The following is an 8,781-nucleotide window of genomic DNA, read 5'->3' as shown; positions in this document are numbered from 1 at the left end:
CCTGTCTCCTGTGGATTATTTCCCCTTCCCCCATCTCCTATGGATTATTTCCCTTCCCCCTGCAGTTGCTGATCACGTCTTCTTCCAACGCGTCTTATTTCTTCTTTCCTCAGCGCCACCGGCGGCTGCGCCTCTCTTTCTGGTCCGCCAGCCCACGCCGCCGCGGGCGGGTCTTGCGTCCTTCTGGGCTCCTTGCAGCCGCTTGCTCGGTTGGCCTGCGCCCGCGCTTGGCCCCGGGGCCCCCAACGCCGCCCGCCGGTTGCTTTTTTCTCGTTCTCCGCTGCCTTCAGCACTTCGAAGGGGTCCGATTAGTGGTCGCATAACTGGTGGAACGGGCTGGTGCGCTCGCAGCCAGCCGAAGCCCTCCCGTAGGCGCCAGGCATCCTCCGCGGATTGCAGCGGGCCGCCCGCCGAGCCGAGCGCCTGCTTCAGCTCTCCCCACGAGATGCCCGGACGGGGTGGGTGCCGAGTGGGGGGTGGCATCCTCTTTTGTAAAATAAGTTTCTTATGAAGCATGGACAGATTTCTTCACATATGTCCATTGCCTCTTTTTCTCCTACTGATGTACTAAATTTCTTTATATACTCTGGATAAAAGCTCTAAGTGTCTCCTCTTCTGCCAGCGCCTCTCCAAGCCTCACCACCGCCGGCTGGGGAATAACGGCCGCCTGGCGGCAGCAAAGCTCTTGGCTCCTGAAGACGTCTTTCGACTGAATAGGTTTTCATTTTTAGTCTAACCTCATCCCATCTTTCCCTGATGGAGGGTGCTTTGGCGTGTGAGCGAGTCACGTGGGAGGCCCTCTGAGGAGACCTGAGGCCTCGCGGCCGCCTGGGCGAGCACAGAGGGGGGGTCTGGGCCGCGAGATGGCGAGGCCCCCCGGGCTGTGCCAGCAGTAACGGAAGGCACGTGGAGCTGGGGGCACTTCAACTGCTTGCACGCGTGCCTGCAGGACGAGCCACACACTCGGTTTCGTCTCCTTTTTTTTTTTTTTTTTTTTTTTTTTTTTTTCCCGGAACCGGGGATTGAACTCAGGACCTTGCGCTTGCCAGGGAAGCGCTTATTCCACTGAGCCATCCCCCCGGCCCCAAGCCAGACACTCGGGCCGCCCCTGCCCACAGAGGAGAGAGCCTCCTGGCTGTCGCAGGCCACGCTGACTCTGGGTCTATGGTTCCTCATCCTCTTTCAGCCGAGTCAGGGTGACAAACCAGCGGGACCAGCTGCCTACACTCGGCTCCTGAGCAGGGCCGTGGCCCAGGGCACCCCAGCTTCCTACAGAGTCTCTTGCTTGTCCAAGTGGAGGGAGACAGCTCTGAATTCCCATCTAGAACCTGAATCTTTTTCCGTTTGGGGTAGAATTTATATGCTCATGTGTTCGTACATGTGAATATGTAAACTGGAGCTTGATGTTTTCAATTAATAAAGTATTTCAACACTATATTGAACCCACTTGCATATGAATTGGCCATGCAGTGATATGAAATGGTCACTTAGTGCCTTGGAAATATCCCCTTAGGCTTGACAAATTCTCATGGTCACAAGCCGTGCAGACTTTCGATGCTTCTCCGGTCACAAGGCCACTTCAAGGTGGTCCTAGAATCCACTTCCGGTCGGGAGCTACGTCAGTGGCTAGACACGGTGTGGCCTCCCCCAGCCCTGATAAGAGAAACCCTCAGATCGTTTCCCAACGTCCCGCTGAAAAAGTCCGCTGTGGGCCAGCACTGCCGGATTCTCTAAACTGCTAAATCTGCACAGCACCACAGCTGAGTTTTCACGGAGGCCTTTGTTTTCAGTTCATCGTCTCAGGAACCCTTTCGATAATGCTGGAGAAGAAGCGCACGAAGTTCATGGTAAGTCAGAATGCTCAGCTGCCGCGCCGTCAGCTCTGGGGAGAGGACAGTCGGTGGCGGCGGGCGTCGCGTCCGAGTCTCTGGGGACCTCTAGTGTGGGCCGGGCAGACACAATATTAAGTGTTGGCTGCTGTGCTTTCGTCCACAGTAAAAGTACATACCACGGCTACTGAAACTTCTGCTGAATTTCACTAGCTATAAAAGTGACTTAGGAACTACTCGGGACAATTTAGAAAGTAAATCAGTAAGTTAAACTCAAGTATGACAAATGAATGCACATCAAAATGGTACTTGTGGCTGGGGACGTAGCTCAGTAGTAGAGAACTACCTGCCTAGCATGCACAAATCCCGGGCTTTAAGGGCCAGCAAGATCCACTTGCATATGAACTGGCCACGAAATAGTCAATTAGTTCCTTGGAAATAGCCTCTCGGGCTTGATAAACTGTGACTGCGTAGGCAAGCGTAGGGACCAGGGTTCGATCCCTAGCACCACACGCCGCTTGGGCCCCACCCCCAACCCACAAGCTGGCCCCATCCCCGGTCATGGTAGCGCATGCCTGTAATCCCAGCGCTGGAGGGCTGAAAACAGGAGGATTATTATAAGCCGGAGCTGTGTAGGGAGGCCCTGTACCAAATACTAAAAAAAAAAAAAAAAAAAAAAACACCCTGGCTTTGAACCCCAACACCAAAGGAGAAAGTGTCAGTTGTGACTCCTGTGGGTGGCTGTCCTGAGGTCGCGCAATGCCTCGTACTGCCATCTTTTCTCCCTTTGGCTTTCTCACAGGTTTAAGAGATTTTATTGGAGGGCAAGAGAGGCTATGAGGAAAAAATCATGTCGAGCTGTGCGCACCAGCTTCCCGCAGTGAATGCGATCTGCATAGACCACAAACGTTTACTTGTGAGAACCCAAAACCAGAACCTAATTGTCATGATGGAAACTGAGTCAAGTGTGGTGAAGAGTGTGGAGCGCTCACATTTTCCTCTAAAATGTGTTGAGGGCAATAGATCCGGAAGAATAAGAATATTATTATAATATGAATAATTATTATAATAGAATAATTATGTGTTAACTCTAGCAGGTTGACATGTAGGGTGGTGGAGGAAGATAGGGAGTTTATTCCAAGCAAAGGAAAACACCGGAAGAACAACTGAAGTTAATTATCTCAGAAGACTATAAATTACTCAATACTGCTGCAGAAACTGCAAGTCCTCCACCCAAGAGATGCTGCCAGCCTCAGAGGGCCAGAGAGGTCAGCCAGGGCCTGATCTGGGGCTCCTCCCGGCTCCTCCCGGCTCCTCCCGGCTCCTCAGCTGAGCAGCGCTGGAAGGCCAGCGGCGCTGGTGATGCCGGCTCCCGTCTAACGCTCTCCTTCTGAGAGCACACAGTATTTTGTCTAAACTCGTAGCTCCTGAAGAATGACTGTTCCCAGGACGCTGTAGCCCTCTGGGGGACACAGATTTCTGTTTGCCACGAAAACAAAGCCCTGCCCTTAGGCAGCGGGGCAGTGCCAGTCTGCTGGCCCTGGCGCACTCACAAGGCTGTGAATGCAGTGCCGGAAGCAGCCTGGAACTCTTCGAAAGGCCCTGACCACTGCTAGACAGGAGCTGGCCAGAACGTGCCCCTCCATGCACACAAGGCCTGCCTCAGCCAACCCGCGGCTGCACTCGCCAGCCAGTGGCACCGGAGCCCAGCAACGGGGAGGAAGGGAGCCACGTAGAACTGAGGCTGTGGGAGAAGGAGCCAAATGGGGTGCGCTGTGACTGTGTCCTGTGCCTGCAGGGCAGCTCCTCGGCCAAGGAAAGGATGCCCAGGAGAGACCCTGCTGCTCTGGACCCTGGCATCCTAACTATCGAGGAGTTCACCGGTATGGCAGACCCACTGAGGGAAGCTACCTGAGTCGTTATCTGTCCCCAGCCCCCACAGCGAGGTGGTCACAACAGGGTCAGCGCTCTGGGGGCGGCACCATCAAAATGCATGCTGTCCTTGGACCTGCAGGGGCCACAAAGGTAAAACAACACAGCCAAGTGAGCCTAGCGCTCTAGTGAAGATGCCGAAGACCAAGACCCTGGTAGGCTGCCTGATTAAAAAAAAAAAAAAAAATTGAAAGAATGAGTACAAGGAAACGCAGTGAGATTCACGAGATTACAGACAATTCCGTGAAAGTAGGAAAGCAAGTCATGATGTGAATGAGAAATTCAGCAGAGAGATCAGAGAGATCGTGTAAAAGAAACGAACAGAAACATTGGAAAGGAAGATCTCCACGAATCCAAAAAGTCATTTGAAATCTCACAACAGCCTAGATCGAGCAGAAGAAAGAATATCTGCACTAGAAGGTGGGTCTTTCGATGTATCCCAGGCAGACCAAAGGAAAGAAAGAACAAGAAATTAATGGAGCCCTGAGTGTGTGGGACGGAATGAAATGAGCAACTCGAATTTCAGGGGTGCCTGAACGTGAAAGGGAAGGTGAAAGCCCAGAGAACCTATTTCACGAAACGACAGCTGAGCGCTTCCGCGTCTCGGGGCAGGCGTGTGCACCTGCGCGCAGGAGCCCAGCAGCCCCGAGGAGGTCCCCGTGCGGCGCCGTCGCTCGCCTGGCCAGGCTGCAAACCTAGGACCTGCAGGGAGAGGAGCCCAGGCACGCAGGCAGGGCCTTTGCTGGGCTAGCAGGCTGCTCAGCAGAAGCCTTGGCGTCCAAGAGGAAGTGGGAAGACGCGTTACAAGTTCTTAAAAAAAAAAAAATTGCAAACAAAACTATACCTGTCAAACCTAACCTTCAGAAATGAAGAACACATAAACTTTCCAAGACAAGCAAAACCGGCCCTACAGAAAATGTTTAGTTTTACAGCCAGCAGCAAAAAAAAAAAAAAAAAAAAAAAAAATCTATGATCGTGAAATTATAAAAATCCACTAGAAAAGAAGACACTCACGAGTCCATATGGTATGTCTATATGGTAAACCCCCACCACACAGATGAATGACAAAGATGGAGGCAAAAAGCAAAAGAAAGTCAAAACAAACAAAAAAATAACAGAACAACAGCACAAAATTTTATTTATTATAATAATCAACTTCCCACTGTGGGGACAAGATATCTTCCATACACTGTAAATCAACAGTATCGGTATAAAGGTTAACGGACAAACATATTCTGATACACAAATAGTGTTATGAAGAGGCCGGGAGATGGCTCAGTAGAATAAGCACTTGTCTGGCAGGCGCAGGGTCCTGAGTTCAATCTCCGGTACCACAAAAAAAAAAAAGAAAGTGTGAAAAAGAGAGACAGAGAGACAGAGAGACAGAGAGAGAGAGACAGGCAGAGAGAGAGAGAGAGAGAGAGAGAGAGAGAGAGAGCTATATAAGTCACTAGTATCATTAGCATGAAGGTTTAAAGAAAAACGGATCACTAGCTGCAATAATTGGTTAGGGAATGCACCCGTATAAAAAGAAGAGAGTCACCCAGAGGATCCAGAACTCCGCTCCAGCTTTGGAGCCGTGTCGCGAGACGGATTACAGCAGACTGCCTGCCCGCTCACCCGATGAACGGACTCCCACTGCTCCTCTTTGAGCTCTTACGAGCCAAGCTGCTCTGAACATCCACACACAAGTCTTGTTCTTTCCTTTTTAAATTTTAAAGAGAATAAAAATATAAAAAGATGCAGAATTTCAAAACAAGAGGATAGGAAATTGCCAGTGATTATCACATTGCCTGTGGTTCTCTCCAAGGCAGTTGCTCAGATTACCAGATACGGGCTGCAAACTCGATCCAACACTATAAGCGCTCACTGAGCCTTTCGGTGAACTACTGGAAATGCGCAGCGCAGTTACCTCAGCTGTGCGTCCCTGCGCCCTCCTCTTTGCCGCTTTGCCCCATCGCAGCTGTTCTTTCCCTTGGAGAAACTCCCTTCAGTCTCACATGCCTGATGTACCTTTTGGGCCTTCTTTACTCCTTCACGCCGGGGACACGATACGATGTTTACGGCTGTGAGTCTCATTTGCTTCATTTAGAAGTGGGCTCTCTAGCTGCACCCACTTACCTATAAAGGCTTCAAGCTTATCTGCCTTTGTAGCTGAGTAGTATTCCATCGTATAAAAAGATTTTATCCCTTCTTTGGCTGATAGACATTTGGGTTGCATCCAAGATTTACCTATGACAAATTCTGTACAGCTCTTTTTAAAATAGATTTTAGAGCCACATTAATATGCTGAGCTGTAAAAAGTTCAAGTCAAAAACTTTGGACATTGCCAGTCTTACAAAAAACCCACTACTATTATAGACTACTGGACTCTATTGGGAGAGTCTGCTGAATTCAAGCACCTACAGTATCTAAATGACAATGGGATGCCCTTCTCTGACAAAACTAACAAAAAAAAGCGGGCTAGAAATGAGCCACCATTTTGTATCTGTATACTCAAAATAGGACAGATATATAGCTCCATTCTCTTAATTCAATGAATAGAGAGGGTTGTCCTAATAGTGTTTGTGGACAGGATATCAGGTCTGCATGTTGTACAATGAATAACCACTAAGACAACAATATGCAATGGATTAATTATTGAAAATGTGCCAGTAATCGGTTGTGAAACTGTCTCATTGCTATTTGTTTCTCAATAAAACTGTTTTTTAATGTATTTTAGGACAGGGTCTACAGGGTCTCACTACATAGATCCAACTCAGTGATTCTCCTGTTTTCAGCCTCCCAAGTGCTGGGGTTAAAGGTGTGCGCCACCACACCCAGTCTCAATCGCTGTCTCCGTGTGCCACAGGGGCAGGGCCAGCATGGCGTGCTGGAGACCAACCCTGGCCGCTGTGCTCTGCGCAAGCAGGCACTTCAGTCCACTGAGCTATTTGGCCAGCCCTTTTGGGCAACTCTTCACACAGATACGTGCTTTCATTTTTCCTGAGTAAATACCTGAAGAAATTACCGGTCAACAATTTCTGACATTGCCAGTGAAGCAGAGGACCCAATACTATTATGGGCTACTAGACTCTTTTAGAATATTTTGCTGAGTTTACACACCTATAATATTCAAACAACAGAACTTAAGAAAAAAAGGGGATACAGATGAATGTCCAATTTTGTATCTGTGTATTCAAAGTGGTTAGGATAGATATATAGTTACATTCTCTTAATGCATAGAGGGATTTGTTCTAATGGTGTTTGTAAATAGGATATCATGTCCGCATCTTGTACAGCAATTAACCACTAGGAAGAATGTATGCAATGTGTTAATTATTGAAACTGTCCTACCAATTTGGTTTGAACCTGTCTCATTGCTATTTGTTTCTCAATAAAATTATGGGGAAAAAAATTACCAAATTGCTTTCCTAAGAATTTGTGGCCTGTTACATTTCTGACTATCTACTCCAGGAGCCAAAATAAATGATTTGATTATTTTATTCAGATAAGCTTTCCCCAGCAAATCCTCAGGTAAAAACACACCCCTTCCGGGAGACGTGCAAGGTTCCTTGCTTAACAAGGCTCCGTTGGGTTTTTCTTATTTATTTATTTGGTGCAGGGCTCTCTATGCAGCTCAGATACGCAGGGAGCCTCCTGTCTCAGCCTCCCCAGTCCTGGAATTACAGGAGCGCGCCACCACGCCAGTTTCCAAGGTGCACGGGCTTTCAGCCTGTGGTACCGGGGATCGAACTCAGGACTAACAAGGCTCTTTTTCTAAACAAAAATAGATTGTTTTGGAATGAGTATTTGTTCAAATGACTAAAATGTTAACAAATACTTCATTTTAAAAACTGAATTCCATTAGTATAAGGTACTACAATTTACTAAGCAGTAATGTTGGATATTTCAATTATAAAAGTGAATTAATGAATGTTTCATTTTAATTTGGTTTTCTTTCTTTAGTAGACATTTGTTCATAACAGATCTTTCCCAAATGGGAGGTGGAGCCAGAAAACTGTAGGAAAGGCAGCAAGAGGTAGGGAAGGGCTTGCAAAAGGAGTGAAGATGGGTTGTGTGCGGGTTGTGTGCAGATTGTTTGCGAGGGTGTCACAGTTGTGTGACTCCACACGGAGTGTGAACCGGAGTACCACAAGCATGTGCCCGTAATGCATGAAGAAAAGAATCCATGCAACTTTAATCTTGTAAAACTATGGCACACTTCAAAAAAAAAAAAAAAAAAAACATTAATTGCAATTAATGGGCAGCCTACAATGATAATTTAGAGAAATGCATGTTTTCTACACTGAAATAGGTTTCAGAATCTACTCATTTAAACTGTCAAACTTTTTATCTATTTTGTATTTTTTCCATAATTTTATTGATAAACAAATAGCAATGAGACAGTTTCAAATCAAATTGGTAGGATAGTTTCAATAATTAACACACTACATACATTCTTCCTAGTGGTTAACTGCTGTACAAGATGCAGACATGATATCCTATCTACAAACACCATTAGAACAAATCCCTCTATTCATTAAGAGAATGTAACTATATATCTATCCCAACCACCTTGAATACACAGATACAAAATGGACATTCCTCTATATCCCCTTTTTTTGTTAAGTTCTGTTATTTGAATATTATAGGTGTGTTAATTCAGCAAAATAATCCAAAAGAATTCAGTAGTCCATAACAGTACTGGGTCTTCCACTTCACTGGCAATGTCAGAAATTGTTGGCCTGAGTCCCCTACAACTCAACATAACAGCATGGCTTTACTTCTTATATTTCATTTTGATACTTTTCTGCTGGGTGGTTAAGACCAAGGTAAAGCAGGACCTATGCAACAAGAGTTGTAGCATTTGGATCTGATAAGGTCAGTGAAATCCCCTGAGGATTTATCCGGAGATCCTGTACCTCAGATTGTTTGTCACTGTCAGCCATGTGGATGAGTCACGGCCATTGCTTGACCAATGTGCTTTCTGTGAAAGCCTGAGAGAATGTTTTCTCTCCATGTGACTCTCCTTAGGCAC

At 47.0% G+C, this 8,781-nt stretch overlaps 1 pseudogene; it reads right to left on the bottom strand.

Annotated features, from left to right (window-relative positions):
- LOC101588864 overlaps positions 1–383 on the bottom strand; it is a 1,674-nt pseudogene extending 1,291 nt beyond the window's left edge.
- Between the last annotated feature and the right edge of the window lie 8,398 nt (positions 384–8,781).

The sequence above is a fragment of the Octodon degus genome, unplaced genomic scaffold, assembly GCF_000260255.1.
Source record: "Octodon degus isolate 3935 unplaced genomic scaffold, OctDeg1.0 scaffold00279, whole genome shotgun sequence".
Lineage (NCBI taxonomy): Eukaryota > Metazoa > Chordata > Mammalia > Rodentia > Octodontidae > Octodon > Octodon degus.
Note: the sequence above shows the minus strand (reverse complement) of the source record. Positions and strands in the feature narration are given on the sequence as shown.